Source organism: Clarias gariepinus, chromosome 2, assembly GCF_024256425.1.
Source record: "Clarias gariepinus isolate MV-2021 ecotype Netherlands chromosome 2, CGAR_prim_01v2, whole genome shotgun sequence".
NCBI lineage: Eukaryota > Metazoa > Chordata > Actinopteri > Siluriformes > Clariidae > Clarias > Clarias gariepinus.
In genome coordinates this window covers 21,423,482-21,441,203 of record NC_071101.1, presented here as the reverse complement: position 1 = coordinate 21,441,203, position 17,722 = coordinate 21,423,482, and the positions used below count along the sequence as shown (strand labels likewise).

The 17,722-nt window shown below is 41.7% G+C and overlaps 1 protein-coding gene across 1 annotated transcript in view; it reads left to right on the top strand.

Moving 5' to 3' along the window:
* Positions 1–17,722, top strand: part of lrrc4ca (leucine rich repeat containing 4C, genome duplicate a) — a 182,063-nt gene that overhangs the window by 85,154 nt on the left and 79,187 nt on the right. Inside the window, exon 2 of the mRNA XM_053488858.1 lies at positions 13,063–13,119. The gene's annotated coding sequence lies outside the window, so the exon portion shown is untranslated. The remainder of the gene's footprint in view (positions 1–13,062; positions 13,120–17,722) is intronic.

The window sequence follows — 17,722 nt, the reverse complement described above, 5'->3', positions numbered from 1 at the left end:
TCTGGCCTCTTACAGGTGGTTTGTCATAGGCCAGAGGAAGAAAGTAATTGTTCTGTCTTCTGTTCATCAACAGTGATGTTGTTATGCCTTCAGTAGTCAATGCTAGGATCCAAGGTTCCATCCTTTTATGCCACAAAGAAAAATCCTACCCCGGTGTGATAAGATGACTGTCAGCAAATTTCAGTGGCTAAGGACTCTGTGACATATATCAGAGTCCTTAGCCATACAGTATATCAGTTCCTCATATCTGAATCATCCAAGGTCAAAGGATCTTTTCCTGTCTGTAAAGTCTTGTTAAACAAACAGTGGAGAAGGTGAGAGTAGGAGGGAGGGCAAATAGAGAGTAGGGGTGGAGACCTGTGAAAAACAGCAAAGTAAAGGGTTTTCACCTTGCTCATAGCGGGTTAGATTTACTCCTCTCTCGAACCATCTATGCTTTCTCTTCATAATTCAAACATCCTAAGAAACAGATTAAAGATCACCAGTGACTTGGCTGTGGACATCTAGAGGTTATTGTACCACCTAGAAGCCAAGACAGAAAACAGTCTAGATGCAAGTCTACGTCTGCCCTTGCAGACTGTGGGACCAGTCAAGCAGTGCTAGAGGATCAGAAGAAACGTAATGCATTGCAGGGTGTGATTACAGCTGAGAGGTAAGTGGGTGCTGAGCATCAGTGTTTTAAATTTGATGCAGGCAGCTTTAGGAAGCTCGTGAAGGAAGCAGAGAAGTGGCATGGTGTAAGTATATTTGGGAAGGTTGAAAGCAAGCTATACAGCTGCATTCTGGATCAGCTGTAGAGGACGAAGGGTGCACAAATTCAATTTACAGTAATCCAGTCTTGACATAACAAGAGACTGAACAAACACCTGAGTGGCCTGTGTAAAGAGAAATAGAAAAAATTCTTCTGGTGTTGTAAAGAAGAAATTGATATGTGAGTAAGGTTTGCAAAGTGTAAGGAAACTGACATTTGATTGTTCAAAGTTACCCCAAGGTTGCGGGCAGTGACTAAAAGACTGATCCAATAGTTGCCAAGGGAGATCATTAGAAACTGACAGGGGGATGAAGTAACTGGGATAATAACGGCTCGTTCCTCTACTCTCTAATGACTCTCCCTTCTATGCACATTCTCTTCATCGTTCAGACAGGAGAGGGTTCTTTGACCTTGGGAGGATTGGAATATAAAGAACTAACTTCCCTCAGACTGAAGATGCTACTTAGATGAGTAGTAAAACGTATCTAACCAACAAGAAAGAAGTTCAGTTGACACAACTCAACTTCCGGATATATATACTTAGCAAAAAAAGAAACGTCCTCTGACTTTCAACTGTTTTTACTTTCAGTAAACTTAACGTGTAAATATTTGTATAAACACTAAAAGAGTCAACACCATAAGACATAAACTAAAAATGTTTTACAATGTGTCCCTGAATGAAGGAAGCCTCAAAATCAAAAGTACCAGTCAGTATCTGGTGTGGCCACCAGCTGCTTGAAGTACTGCAGTGCATCTCCTCCTCATGGACTGCCTATTGCGGACAGTCTGAGCACTGATGGAGGGATTGTGTGGTCTTCCACTGCGAGGATGATCAGCTGTCCTTCCTGTCTCCCTGTAGCGCTGTCTTAGGCGTCTCACAGTTCGGACATGGCAATTTATTGCCCTAGCCACATCAGCAGTTCTCATGCCTCTCTGCAGCATGCCTAATGCACGTTCAGGCAGATGAGCAGCGACCCTGGGCATCTTTCTTTGGGTGTTTTTCACAGTCGGTAGACAAGTCTCTTTAGTGCCCTGCGTTTTTAGAACTGTGACTTTAAATCCCTACTTTCTGTAAGCTGTTAAGGTCTTAACGATCATTCCACAGGTGAATGTTAATTAATTGACTATAGTTAATTGAACATGCATGGAAAACATTGTTTAAACCCTTTTCAATGAAAATCTGTAAAGTTATTTGGATTTTTACAACATTATTGTTGAAATACACAGTCCTGAAAAAGGGACGTTTTTTTTTTTGCTGAGTATATATTGGTCAATGACTTTCCTCCAGTGTTGGAAGAAAAAATATGAACATTTTGTTCAAAATATAAACATGCCCTGAGAAAAGGTTTGAAAGGTCTGTGTGGTGGAAGGGAAAAAGCATGGGACTAAAGATCATTTCAAGGCAGAGAGGTCAAGAAATTTGCAGATCATGGTGGACATGGCTAAGAACTGATTGTAGACATCAAGTGAGGCCGGGAAGGCTCCATCTAAGGTTAACATTGTTACAGTAATCAATATGTGGACCGTGATGTGTAAGCCAAGGACATGCAAGAACCACGGTGGCGTGTGGGTTGCTCATGATGAAAAATAAGATCTCCTTAGAGTGATTACCGGATATTTTAAGAATAACTCGGACTGTGAACTGGGATTGCAACTTACTTAGGACTATCTTGAGGTTGGCACAGTTTTCTGGATCAAAGATGAGGTCAGGAAATTCGTAAACTGTGGCAGCGAGGAACACAGGGTTAAGAGATGATTTTTTTTAATGAAATGAGGCAGAATGGGCTACATCCAACTGTTGATATGCAAATTTTGCTAACAGATTAAGCGAACAGATTAAATCTCCTACATAACATGCTGATGAGTGCAAAAGACAACACTTAGTAGTTTCATGCAAATTAGAGGCTGTAAGAGCCATATTTCAAAGTAACATGTACATGCAGTAACTGCCTATACATGTAAAGTCAAAAGCTTTTTCCGTCATTCAAGCGAAGACAAGTGACTTAAAAGTGCACCTTACCTGCATGTAAATTCTCGGAAGAACACGCAGTAACTGTTGATAAGTAATTGAAACCGAAAGTTAAGATTTGCCTGCCTTGAAATTCGCTATGGCAGACGATGATGACAACGCTGCCTTTACCGAGTCTGAGCGTGTGAGGGCGCTCGTCGACAAAGGTTTCGAAGAGAAGCTTCACGAAATGATAAATACCAGAGGAGGCAAGTGGATCTAACGGACTGCAAAATCCAACGAAATAGAGTAGCTTATGGACAATGCTTGCAATTTGAATGATGTTGAAACTATGAAATGATGTTGGGCTGCTAAAAGACTTTATTGAAAGCAATGTAAATGTGCGATTGTGCTTAAATGGAGAACACAAACATGATCAGTAAAACTGGTATCAGCCCAAATTGCTGTGCTGCACAGAATTCATGGCAAAAGTGGAGTTGTTGATTGCGGACACTAAGAGCCGCTTTAAGATGTCTCAAACATTCAACGATGAAGTTTCACTAATGGACAGCATGTCAATGGTGGCGCCTAAGACACTCGCTTCTAACAAGCCTGGAAGTGTAGCTAATGCAGTTTACAAAAGGTCCTCAACACCTGCAGCATCCTCAGTTCGTCTAAAAGCTAACAGAGCAGCCTTGTTGGTTAAGGCAGCGACCCTAGAAGAACGGCAGCACAATTTAAGACACAATTAAAGGCTAAGGAAGCACAATTAAAGACACAATTAAAGGTTAAAATGGAATTAATGGAACCACAATTAAAGGTTGAAAAGCTGAAAATCGAAACGGCACTTGCAATGTCTGATGCTAAATTAAAGGTGTATCAGGATTGTGAAGAACGACAACATCCTGCAAGACAGAGTGTGGTCATCGAATCGAGTGGAGCATATCTTCCCAAATCGAAACATAATGAGCTTGATGAGCAGCCCATTCAAGTGTGCCCGTAAGTGTCACACCTCAGAGGACAAGTACTTTGAAGGAACGGTCTACCTAAGACAATGAATATTCATTCCATAACATTAATACAGTAGAGCTTCATAGAGTGATGCAACATCAGACAGATATCACAGAAATGCTTGCGAAGAGTCAAAGGCAATTTTTACTTACGTTTTCGCAACGTTCCTTTGTTTCATGGAGACCCACTTGAGTTCAGGTCTTTTATGAAGGCGTTTGAACATGTCAGTGAACCCAGAGCTGATAGTGATGCTGATAAGTTATACTTTCTTGAGCAGTACACTAGAGGAGAGCCTAGAGATCTTGTGAAGAGCTGCCAGCATATGCCAGATCATTGTGGTTATGCAGAAGCGATGAAAATGTTACACTGTTTGGAAATGAGCTAAAATGCAAAAGGCTTGCAGCGCTGATGCAAAAGGCATTTAAATGGCTTAAGTCAGAGGATAGAAAGTCATTAAGCGCCAAAGAATGGATTTTGCTTTGGATGTTTAGTAAAAGGACATTTAAGCAAAGACTGCACAATAAGAATCACATGTCAGTCATGCTCAAAGAAACATCCTCGCATGCTACACATTGCCGCACAAGACACAGCTCAGGTAATGGTAAAAGTTGATAAAACTGAAACAGTTAATACCTTGCCTGCTGAAGTGAGTCATGAAACAAGTGCCTGTACTGGGGCTGGAGACAATTGCATTTGCTTCTTAGTACCTGTTAAAATAAAGTCCCAGAAAAGTGATGATTGATGTGCATGGTATAACTACATGGCTCTATCTAAAAATGTAATTCTCAGTCTCTCTGCCTATTAATTAGGGGCTGGAAATGTAAGAGCCATATTTCATTTTTACGCTTCTGTTGTTGTGTTTATTTAAAGTTTATTAGTTAAGCATTCATTTATGATAATTATAAGTTGTTCTGTGACATCATTGCATAATTGCGTAGTTGCATGACTATTACGCACGGTAGAAGTTGTTAGGATACGGAAGTTGTGGAGAAAACAAGCTTTTTGACCGTAATAAAAAAAAACGTAATATAATACAGCAAATAAGTTGTAACCATAGTGGATTTATGCAAGAAAACTGTAAGAAGCGTCGAACGTTTGACGTTAAAAAATAAACGAAGAGACAAGGAATTGATGCGCCGAGTCGTGAGTAAATCAGTTCAATAAGAAAGACACGCGTCAGAACTTGTGGAATAACATGCCCGTAAAGAGGCAATGATTGAAAAGACAACCCACCTGATAGACTGGTTTATCCAAAGGAAAATATCCAAATCCAACAAGAAAATGGAAGTCAAAAGTCCATTCCATAGCACAGAATCATAAAAAGAGTATCCTGCCACAAGAAAGTTCAAATCGGGAATCGCAAAAATCTGTAAATTAGGTGAGGTCATGATAACAGGCAGAGTCATATAACATAGTAATCACTAAATAATTTTGCATGGGACAAGATGACAGGGACACAAGATGCTTAAAGCTATCTGTATTCTTTTAAGACCAAGGGTTGGTTACGGTAAGAAAAGTCTGGAGGGGAGCTATGAACTGGCTGTGCCCAGCTAATCTGGGTGATATGTGATGTACGGACAATTTCTGGATAATTTGTAACATCTAAGAAGTAATTATTAAGCAGATAAAATGTTGTTTAAGATGTTATGACATTGTCAGATGTGTTCTTGCTGAAAGTGTTTCCCTTACTGGTTTTGAAAGTAAGTTTTGGCAAGCTCAGACTGAGAGTTGGAGTAATTTACAATGATTTGGTAATTTGACACCTGGGATGTGGAGTTATAGATTTAGTTAATGTAGTTAAATGCTCCAGTGCAGTTACTATCTGTTGTCACTCATGGAGTGCCTTTTATCTAAGCAGATTACGTACTTTATTGTATTTATAACCTATTAAAATGTTATGTTCTACCTTACTTATTTTATTGTATTTCTACATCTCACTTTAGATATTACATTCATATCCTATATTATTTACACTGCAATATATCTATCATACTTAATGTAATAATTGCCATTTTCTTAAGTTATATGATTATAAGAACAACTAAAATATGTTGCTTGTAAAAAGTGTGTATTTAAGTAAGTTGAAGGCATGCATGTATGTATATTCAATTTAATTCAATTGAATTTTATTTGTATAGCAATTCTAAGAATTGTCATTGGTGGCAAAGCAATTTTACACAATCACAAGAAAATTATGGAAATTTGTATGAAATGTGAAAAATGTGTAAGAATCACGGCAAACTAATCTTATGGTACTACATACAACTTCATATATGACCTACACAATCTACCTACACATACCATTTGTGAATTTGTAAAAAAAATTATCTTATAATAGTTTATTTATTTATATGGAAATCACAAAATCTGGAAAGTGGGCACTGTGCTTTAGACATTAAATTTACTTCCTTTAGAATTGAGCAAAGACGCGAGCACAAACTTTTTGTGCTTGACAAAATAGTTTTCTCATTGTGGGATTGATGCTTACAAGCCCATGGTATGGCTGCATTTGTCTTGCTGTGAAGTTTACACTCTCATTCTCTTGAATATTTTTTTATGTGTAAGGTAAATTAAGTAAACCTTCCTTTGTCACACACATAATACTGCACAGTGAAATTCTTTTTTTGCATTTCCCAGTATAGCTGAAGATAGAGTGCAGGGACAGCCATGATACAGTGCCCCTGGGGCAGATAGGCTCAAGGGCCCAAAATATATAAATAAATAAGAAAAAGGATTATGTGGTTATTAGAGTTTTATGTAAAAATGACCTGCTATTTATATTTAAAAAGCAATAAGAATGGAGATATTCTAATATTTTGAACCAGATATGACAATATTTTCATTGATTAATAAAAAACCATAAATGTCCCCAAATAAAATTTTCCAAGTAAAGATTATTGTACAGTGACGGTGAACTACAATGCATTCCTCATTGAATAAAACAATACTTGCTATTTATAAATATGTATGAATTAAATGCATTTAAAAAGGTTTACCATTTTGCCATTTTTGTATCATGCATGTGATTACATGCTCACCACATCCAATAAGATCAAATCGTGTTATTACTTTGTCCAATTAGATTGCATCACACTCTTTCCATGAGCTTATCGTGTGCTTCTATGTTATCATTGTGTTTCCATGTCCCCTCTATGTGAATGGGTACTTTGTGTGTGACTGGAAAGTGTGTGTGTTACTGTGCCTACATGTGTGCGCGAGTTAAAATTTACGGGTAAGTAAGTTCTGCCTGCCTCCTGTCCTTCATTATCTGAGTAATAGTGAGTGTCTTTTAATGATATTATAAATAAACCTTGTTACTGTATTTTAACATCTTAACTGAAAAAAAAATGAAAATGCAAAACAAATACACACCAACAATTCTAAAAGATAAACAAGAACTGTAAACATACACTAAACAGTGAAAAATAACTAAGAGCAAATGCAAGAGACACAAAATCAAATATAACAAATGCAAGACAAAGATACACTGAACACCTGTTAATTAAAATTGTTTAAAAAATTGTCATTGTCACAAAGCATCTTTACATAATTAAAAGAATAATTTAAGTTTGTATGGAATGTGCATGTGTATGAATCAAAATGGTCAGATAGTCCCTGATAAGCTAGCCTAGGTCGACAGTGGCAAGAAAAAACTCCTTGAGAGGGAGTAAAAGAATAGGAAGAAACCTTGAGAGGAACCAGACTTCGGAAAACAGTTAGAGGAAAACAGCATCACCCGGACTTAACTGGGAACCCATTCTAATTTGGGTGAAACAGAGAGCAGGAATTGATCTGCATTCATACTGTGTGTTAGGTGGCAGGCAGTTAAATATAACAGTTGATGTTAATTGATGTTAATATGGAGTCCAGGTAGTAATTGGAGGCTCTGGTAGACTCTGGTAGAAGAAATTTCAGTCCTGAACTATTGAGAAACTGCAGCCAAGTCAAGTTTTTATCAAAACAGCTGTCAAGGCCAAAACCGTCTTCACGGTAGAGTGAGACTATCTCCAGACACCAAACACATCCCAAAGAGACATACCGGGCATCTATGTGATGAGATTTCCAACCAGAAGTGGGGCACCAGGATGGGTCAGACAGGTCCAGAGGGCAGAGGGAGTTCGAATCAATGGAAACTTAGGAACGACATGTGTAGCTCAACAGAGATCGGTAAAGAGAAGGAGGGGGAGAGAGAACAGGAGTGGGGAGAGCAAAAGAGGAGAGATAACAGTTAGGTATGGTCACAGTCACATAATGTATAATGTAAATGTATATTTAGTGTAGACTGCAACCAGGGACTCTGGCAGGATTAACTATAGCAGCATATCTAAAAGGAAGAGTCAAAAGGAAACACAGACATTAGGGCTCCCTGAGACGTAAAGCAGCTAATCACCCCTTCTCATAAACCTGAGTGATTAATAAAAGTGGGAAAGACAGCATCTATACATATCAGGTCACCATAATACTCCACGTCCATGAGTCCCCCAGATCTGCTCCTTTACCTCAGGCAAATCTATGATCTATGATTAAATAGGATTTTAGCCTATACTGAAACACTGAGACTGTGTCCGAGTCCTGGACACTATTTGGAAGGCTATTCCATAACTTTAGGGCTTTGTAAGAAAAAGCTCTGCCCCCTGCTGTACCGACAAGCAGCCTGCATCCTTTGATCGAAGTAGGCGTAATGGATTGTAAGACACTAGTAGATTAGTCTCGGGACACTTAGATACGTCTCGGGTTACTTAGCTGTAACCCTGTTCCCTGAAAAGGCGGGAACGAGATGCGTGAAAACGCTATGGGAACATCTTGTCATGTTGCCGGTTGTGAAGCATGTGTGTACCAAACACGCCAAATTTTTGGCTTTTATACCCTCGGTCAGATGACGTCATCTGATAGGATGCACCTGCAGGTTATAAATAGGAGTGAACCGGAAACATTCCTCAGATTAATTTGTCTGAACGGACGTCCGGTCACATAGGCAGTGCGGCATTGGGATGCAGCATCTCATTCCCGCCTTTTCAGGAAACAGGGTTACAGCAAAGTAACCCGAGACGTTCCCTTTCAAAGGCTACACTCAATGCTGCATGAAAACGCTATGGGAACGTGAGTACCAACGCCGCCGCACTGCAAGTGTCTGGACTCCAAGGTTGTGTAGCGTGTGCGCACAAGGCCAAGAAGGTCTCAGAACTATGTCTGGGTAGCTGACTCGAGGACCCGTGGGCCCGGAGTAGCATGAACATCCAGACTATAAATGTAATAAATGTGTGCGGAAAGGACAACCCTCCGTGTCACACACTTGCTGCAGGGGAATACCTCTTGCTAGTGCAATGGATGAGGCGATCCCCCTGGTTGAATGAGACTTGATTCCTAGAGGCGAAGTGAGCCCACGCGCCTCATAGGAGGGGGCAATAGCCCAGTGTAGTGAGGGCCACCCCCCGTTGCGGCCCCAGACCATGTAAAAGCTGCTCTGACTTACGCCACTAGCTGATGCGGTGGACGTAAATCTGAAGAGCACGTACTGGACAAAGTAAGTGAAGTCTTTCCTGCTCCGAAGCTGTAAAGGCGGAGGACAGAAGGCTTTAAAACAATAGGATGCATATTGGAAAATGTGTGCGGAGAGGACCAACCCTCCGCATCACAGACTTGCTGCAAGGGAATACCTCTTGCTAGTGCAATTGATGAGGCAATTCCTCTGGTTGAATGAACCCTGATTCCTAGAGGCGAAGTGAGCCCACGCGCCTCATAGGAGAGGGCAATAGCATCTCTCACGCAGCTTGTGGCCCCGAAACATGTAAAAGCTGCTCTGACTTACACCACTGGCTGATGCGGTGGACGTAAATCTGAGGAGCACGTACTGGACTGCTTTTGCTGTAAAGGCGGAGGACAAAAGGCTTCAAAAACAATAGGGATCTCCGATCCTCTTAGAAGGTAACACCATTTAGAAAAACCATCTTAAGGGGCAGAAACCTGAGGCGCTGACTCTAGTGGTTCAACAAGGGGGCACAAGCCAGAGGACAATTTTTTCCTGCAGAAACTCCAGCACTGAAACAATTCGGCAGTGGACTGGGTCTACCTGCTTCGTCATGCACCAACTTTCAAATACATTCTATTTGAGGGGAGGCAGCCCTAGCACTTGGAATAGTCTTAATTACGCTGGCTGGAAGAGCAGCTTGACTTAGTTGGTCCTGTTCAGGGACCGCCAAGGCGTCCAGACGCAGGGGCTGGAAGTCAGAGAGTAGTAAAGGGGACATTTGCTGATCTTGCGAGGCAAAGAGGTCCACCTCCGCTACATGAAATTTTCCCAGAATGTAAATTGCTCTGAGGGAGAGGAACCTGGTGTGCTAGCTATTTAGCGGCGCGAGCACAGTCCGTCCTGGCGATTAATATATGAGACTGCCATAGTGTTGTCTACCCGCACTAGGACATGGTAGTCTCAACTGCTGGAGGAAGTGCTTTAGGGCCAAATGAAAAGAGCCATGATTTTGAGGCAATTGATGTGCCGCGCAAAAAGATGGCCTCTCCAGCTCCCTTGGGCTGGACGGTCATCTAAGACCGCACCCCAGCCCATGAGGTAGGCATCTCTGGTTAGCATCTGCAACGACAAGACGAACTTAGAGTGGGACCCAGAGTCAGAAACCGACTAGCAGTAGCTAGCGCTAGCTACTGAGACTGGGCCAGCCAGTCATGTAATTCAATACGGATGCTCTGGAGTCGTAAGGGCCAGAACTACATCCATGTATTTTGTGTATGTGCGGGTGAAAAAGCTAGACCAAATGGAAGGACCCGATACTGGTGAGCTTCGCCCCGAAAGCGAACCTCAGGAACCTCCTGTGTTGTGGCAATATTTCTATTGATTCATTTTTAGATAGCGGTAAAGCCCGCAAAATCTAAAAAATTGGACGCAGCCTCCCGTTCCTCTTGCGCACTTTCCGGTTTCATGGAAGTGGAGACCACGCCATTGAAACGCGGAGGGTGATGTGAGAACTGAATCCTGTAGTTTCTCTGTACAGTGCTTAGTACCCAAGGAGATATACTTGGCAGTAGCTTCCACGCTGCCAGTTTCCCTGAAAGGGGCAAAGCTCAGCGGCTTGGTTAAACGGGGGGGGAATGTTAGATGTTCGGCATCCTAAAACACGGCAGGAAAAACCCCAAGAACTAACATTTTATTCGAGACTGGAGTTGCCCGAAACACCAGTGGTGGCGGAGCAAGAACACCAACCTCCTGGGGGTGCCAGGGAGAACACTTCATTCTTTAAAGGAATTCTGCATGCCTCTCCCCATTGGGGGGGGCCACCCCCCACGGTCCTGGGCACATGAGCCTCAGGGCTTCTTTGTGAAGACAATATGCCAGTCTGACCTCTTTTGAGGCGGATTGCGTGACGCACTCCAATCTTGCGAGGGGGTGCCCAGCTCAAAAACACTCTCCTTGTGTGTTTCACGCCTCGCAACAGTCAGACCCGGTCGAGACTGGGTGGTTGACAGTCCCGACTCTTGAGCAAGGCGGGGAAGGAATATCCCGAAGGCTTGTTATATAACTTCGCCTCATGAACCTAGTGGCGACCGAGTTAACGACATCGCCAAGTAGGCCGGGAGGCGAGATGGGGCATTGAGGAGGAATACACAATCCTTCTCCTTGATGCCCCTGAGATTCAACCACAAGTGGCTCTCTGCGGAGACCATAGCAGCCATAAAACGGCCAATAGCACGAGCTGTCTGCTTTGTTGCACGAAGAGACAAGTCTGTGGCCTGGCGTAAGTCCATTACGCCTTACCTTGCAGAGCCCCGCCAGTACTCAAGTCTACAGCAGGTCAGCCTGGTAGGCATGCAAAACCGCCATAGTGTGCAATGGAGCACCAACCTGACCTGCTACCTGAAAAGCTTTTTCCTCCAGGGAAAATAAAAAGTCTACACAGCTTGAAAGGAAGTAATAGCTTTTCAGGAAGGATGATGTCCCAGAAGAGAGATAGCCTCTTCTATCTGGGTGTCATCATATAACTCCGCGCTTCTACCTCAACTATATTTAAATAAATAAATAAGTTGATGGCAAGAAAACACGGGATGAATACAGCTTACTCCATGAAAGGGTTAACTCATATGGAGATTGCTAAGAAAAGGGGAGAGAGCGTCGTTGAGGCTCCGCCCCCCAGCCACCCGACAGAACCTGCCGTCTATGTTTTTATTTATTTTTAAGTCCTTAGAGGCTATTACCATATCCGCGGAAGCAGGAGAGGATGTTTATCCTTCCCCATTCACAAGAAGCGCCAGGGCGCGCTTGAGAGCGGACAGAGGGATTTCCCGATCCGATGAGATCGCGAAAGAAAGGAGTTTTAAATCTGTCTCTCACTGCTCTGCCGGATGCACGAGTTTAAGCCCCAGGAATGCGCGGCGGCTCGAGGATTCTCAAGGAATGCGAGGCGCGCGCGTAGCACTTAATCGAAGCAGTAAAGTGTAGAGATCGCCCTCCGATATGGATTATACACACGGAGGGACATCTCGTTTAAACTCTGCCATTATCGGTGAGTTAAACACTTATTTAGGTTAGACACGACACGCTCACAACTAGACAAGAATCTGAGGAATGTTTCCGGTTCACTCCTATTTATAACCTGCAGGTGCGTCCTATCAGATGATGTCACCTGACCGAGGTTATAAAAGTTTGGTACACACATGCTTCACAACCGGCAACATGACAAGATGTTCCCATAGGAACTGTGTTGCGAGACCGTTTAATGCTTTATATGTCAAAAGTAGTATTTTAAAATAAATGTAAAATTTCACAGGGAACCATGGATATATGACTTGTAGTGGCTATTGGCAGGTGTTGTCCAGTACTCCTCCAGCACTGCCATGACTCTGTGATCTAAAATACTCACTCTCACTCACTAAGTCATTTTCTATACTACCTTATCCTGCATAGAGGGTCGTGGGGGGCCTGGAGCCTATCCCAGGAGACTTAGGGTATGAGGCGGGGTACACCCTGAACAAGGTGTCAATTCATCACAGAGCACACACACATTCACACACTAATTCATGCACTACATGCAATTTGAGAACACCAGTTAGCCTAATCTGCATGTATTTGGACTATGGGAGGAAACCCACCAAGCATGGTGGGACCTTTTAAACTTCATGCAATCTTCATCCACAGACAGGAATTGAACCCTTGACCCATGGAGGTGCAAGCCCACAGTGCTAACCACTACGCCACCATGCCTCCTGCTTGATAAATTCATCCATGCTAGTAGCCAAAAATGAGCAGTAACAAAAACATTAAAATAGTAATGAATTTTAAATTATGTTTGCTCATTGTATTTATTTTTACTATACCAATTTTTTTTCTTTTTTTTTTTACTAGGCAAACCCCAAGTTTAAAGATGTCCAGAGACTGCTGGCACTGTGGGTAATTTGGCAGGTGAGTAAGGAAAGCAGAGATGGTAAGAAGTCAATTTTACTTTTGACTGAATGTGAGACAGCTCATTTATTTCTACTTTACCAGAGATTAAAGGGGTCATACAGGCCTACATGCACTTTTTTAAGCTGTTTGGACTGAACTGTGTGTTAGGAAAATGCGTACACAACCACTCTACGATGATAAAGACCCGCCCAGTGGTTTTCTTTTCATTTATTACAATAACATCCCCCTTCTGAAATCAGGCCAATCACAAATGCCTGTCGATGTGACGCCACACCGACAGAGGACGCTCCTACACTAGTTGATTGACAACAAGCTGTCGGCCATTGTTTTTCGCGCTGGAGCAAAATGGCGCCTAAGCGAGTGTTGTGTACAGTTGTTGGGTGTAATAGCGAACACAGCAGTTGTCATTCACTACCTAGGGTTAGGTATCTGAGCCACTGAGGACGCAGTGGCTGAATTTAGTTTTTAAAGCTAACGTCCCCGCTGATTTACCTAAATGCGTTCATGTTTGCGATAATCATTTTTCACCAGACTGCTTTATAAACGTGGGTCAATATAAAGCAGGTTTTACTAGAAAGCGGCTCCTAAAAATGGATCTGTACTAACGCTTCGTGTTCCTGCTTCATCTTCACCAGGCACGGTGAGTGTAATTTATTTTACTATGACTCTTTGCAGATCGCCTTTTCTAATAATCACGATGAATGCGGAGTGTAAGTTAACTTATACTCTCATAGAACATGGTTATGGCTTCTTCTCTGTGTACATCCGTCTCTATATAATCCCTAATCGCCCGTTTATAATAAACAATGCATTAAGATGATTGTCTAGTTGCAAACTGTGTACGTAGTCGGAAAACTATATTATGCTTACCTTTGTTACGTTAGATGGTTTATAACGATGTCTGTCGAAGATTAAGAAGTCATGTAAACACATCAGTAAACACATCGCGTTTGTATATCTCTCGGTAAGCTTCTCTGGTTTTTGTTGTTGTTGCTCGCGGCAGCGCAACAGCCCGCTAATTCATGCCCATGCAGTGATGAAAAAGACAAATCGAGTCGATGCATGTCCATTCTTTTAATTTCTGCGTTGTCAGGCGATATTACAAACTTCCGCGTAGGTTCCGTACTTAAATCAAACCAAAAACGACTGAAGAAAACAGGCTCAGGCTCTATAATCCAGCGTTTTCCAGTTTGGACTGCATTACCCACAAAGCACTGCGTTGTGGGCAATGCTTTGTGGGTAATGCAGTCCAAAGCATTGCCCGCACTGGACTACACTTCCGTGGCTATACCCCACGTGTGTTGTGAAGACACACCCCACAGAACTGGGGGGGGCGGGCTCAGCAGAGGTCATGAGCATTTAAATTAGCATGTACTGAAACAGGTTGCTGAGAACAGAGGTAAAATTAGTGTTTTTTTTTTACACAATAATTTTTAATTTTTAATTAACGTATAATACAAACTTTTCATTAGGACCCTAAAGATCATATTAACATTTAATAAAAAATATGATGTGTAGGACCTTTAAGAAAAACATTCACTGTTGGATGGGGTGGAACAGGTGATTCGCATTATGAATGTGCAGTTGACAAATCTGCACAACTGTGTAATGCTAACATATCAATATGGACCAAAAACAAAAAGGGATGTTTCCAACACCTTCTTGCATCTATGCCGCAAATAATTAAGGCAGTTCTGAAGGCAAAAAGCGTGTCCAACCCAATATTAGCAAGGTGTACCTAATGAGGTGGCCAGTGAGTGGCCAGTCCTCACTGGCCACTTTATTAGTTATATTTAACTGCTCTTTAACACAAATATCTAATCAGCATTGGTTAAGTTGATCTGCTCAAGTTCAAACCAAGCATCGGCATGGGCAAGAAAGATGATTAAAGTTACTTTAAATGTGGAATGGTTGTTGGTTTGGGTGTTAATAAAAATGCTGATCTACAGGGACTTTCATACAAAATCATCTCTAGGGTTTACAGAGCATTGTCTGAAAGTGAGATAATGTCCAGAAAATGGCAGATCTCTGGACAAAAATGCCGTCTTGATACATTAGAGGTAGGAGGAGGGGAATATCTAGATTGGTTCAGGCAGATGGAAGACCATCAGTAACTTAAAGAACATTTTGTTACATCTAATGTATGCTGAAGGGTATCTCTGAATACACAACACCTTAAACCTTGGAGCAACTTGGCAATGCCAGCAAAAACCCCCACTCAGTGACACTCCTGTTCGCAAAGTATACACACGCTACACAACCCTGGACTTCCAGTGTGGCGGCATTGGTTTTCTCGTCCCCAATAGCGTTTCATGCAGCATCGAGTGTAGCTTTTGAAAGGGAATGTCTCGAGTTACTTAACTGTAACCAGGGGCGATTCATCTAAAATGAATAAAAGCACCCCCAAAGTTTTCTAAAGATTTGTAACTTATTTGACAGTTCATGCTGTTTATGTGAGACATTATTAAAATATTAAAAATCATTCAGATGTAATATTTTAATAACTAGTATAGATCACCCCCCAGCCCCCAAAAATGGTTCGTTCCAGCTTCACTCTGCGCTACTCTGATTGGCTCCAGCGCTCCTGTCAGAGCAAAGGCGGCTGAGACGCATCGGAGCAGTGGTGTGAGTACTTGGCTTAAAACAGGACATGTTAGCTGCATTTAACCTTCAGTAACTCTTTCTTTATATAGTTAGGTAGTAGGAGTCAGACCATGTCTCTTATTAGCTGAAAAACATCACGCTCACAGGTAAACTGCAGTGTTGAAAACACGTTTTCTGACGATGTTTGCTACCCTACAATCCGCCCTACTCTGAAGGAAAATCAGCAACATTTTGACCGTCCTGTTGCTCCCAATCTAAAAACTAAAAATTTCCAACCGTTTTTCCAGTCCACTTTGAAGTGGAACGAAAGAAGCTGGTTATTTTTTTATGTTCCGAATATTAAACCTAAGGTAGCTACTTGGATGCCCATTAACTTTATAACTTTTGGTGTGTGTGTGTATTTTGCACAGGTTCATAATGGATATAAGGAAATTTTTCCTAAAAAATGACGGACATTCAGGTAAAAGTAGATCATGATCTGTCAATCAAGAATAATGTTGGATCAGTGTTTCAATAGTCATATATTTTATTAAATGTACATATGGTTTGAATATTTGCCTTTTATGATTATTTGCCAAAAAGTGATAGACAGATTTGCCAGCCACAAGGTGAGGCGACATAGGTTAAAATAAAAAAAAAAAATCTGCTGAGCCATAGTAGTATCTGCAGTAAAGATCTTTTCATACATTGCATAAATTGTACCATAGGCAAAGTTGCCTCCATTTTTATACTTTTTTTTCATTAATATTTTGTACATTTGTGTATTTCACAGACTGTTCTATTTTTGAGGGTATTTTTTATGTATCTGTATTATATTATACATACACATTAAAAGTGAACCCCTGTCCAAAAAATGCACTCCGTTTACTTTTTACTCACTATTAGCATCATTCATTACTCTCCTCCAGTAATTATGGTTAGCATATGTATTTTTTTTATTCCAATCCATTCTTCTTTGGCAGTAGTGGTCTTTTGCAGCATTTAAAAAAAAAGAAACCCTTATCAAATTTGATGGTCTTGTTAAAGACTTTTCTAAAAAAAGTGTTTTGCTTTTCTTACACAAATGTTGGAATTAAATTGTTAAAATGTACAAAACAGTCATGTCATGTTTTTTGACAAGGACCCAGTCCCAGGCACAGAGAAACTCTTAGGATTTAATAAAGAAATTTGCAGACTTGCACAGAGATGGTAAAATGATGACTGATGACGGAGACAAAGACAACAGACGAAAAGGACAGGGAGAAACAGGGGTTTAAATGCACAAAGGAGACAGTCAGATAGAACTCGGGACAACTGGAGACATTTAAGGATGTGGGGACTGAAAGAGGCAGGGAAAAATTCTCATTGTGACGAGTAAAGTGTATCTTGCCTTGCTGGGCAGCTCTCTGGGTGCTCAGCACCCCCAAAGCTCTGAACCTAGAATCGCCTCTGACTGTAACCCTGTTCCTTAAAAAAGCGGGAACGAGATGCTGCCTGATAACGCTATTGAGAACGCTCTTTGTTCGACCGGTTGTTGAAGCAAGCACGCCAAAGTTTGGCTTATATAACCTTGGTCAGGTGACGCCATTTGATTAGGTGCACCTGGAGGTTATAAATGAGCATGAACCTGAAACACCTCAGGTCAATTTTGTCTGAAAGGACATCCAGTCATGCATACAGTGCAGCATTGGAGCAAGCATCTCGGTCCCGCTTTTTCAGGGAACAGGGTTACAGTCAAGTAACCCAAGACATTCCCTTTCAAAAGCTACACTCGATGCTGCATGAAACGCTATTGGGGACGAGAAAACCAATGCCGCCACACTGGAAGTCCAGGGTTGTGTAGCGTGTGTGCACAATTACCAAAGAGGTCTAGCCCTGACTCTGGAATGCTGACTCGAGGACCCGTGAGCCCGGAGTTACATGGACATCCAACCTGCCTCTTCACACACTTGCTGCAAGGGGACACCTCTTACCAAATTCATTGACTATGCAAGCCACCTATTTGAATGGGCCCTAA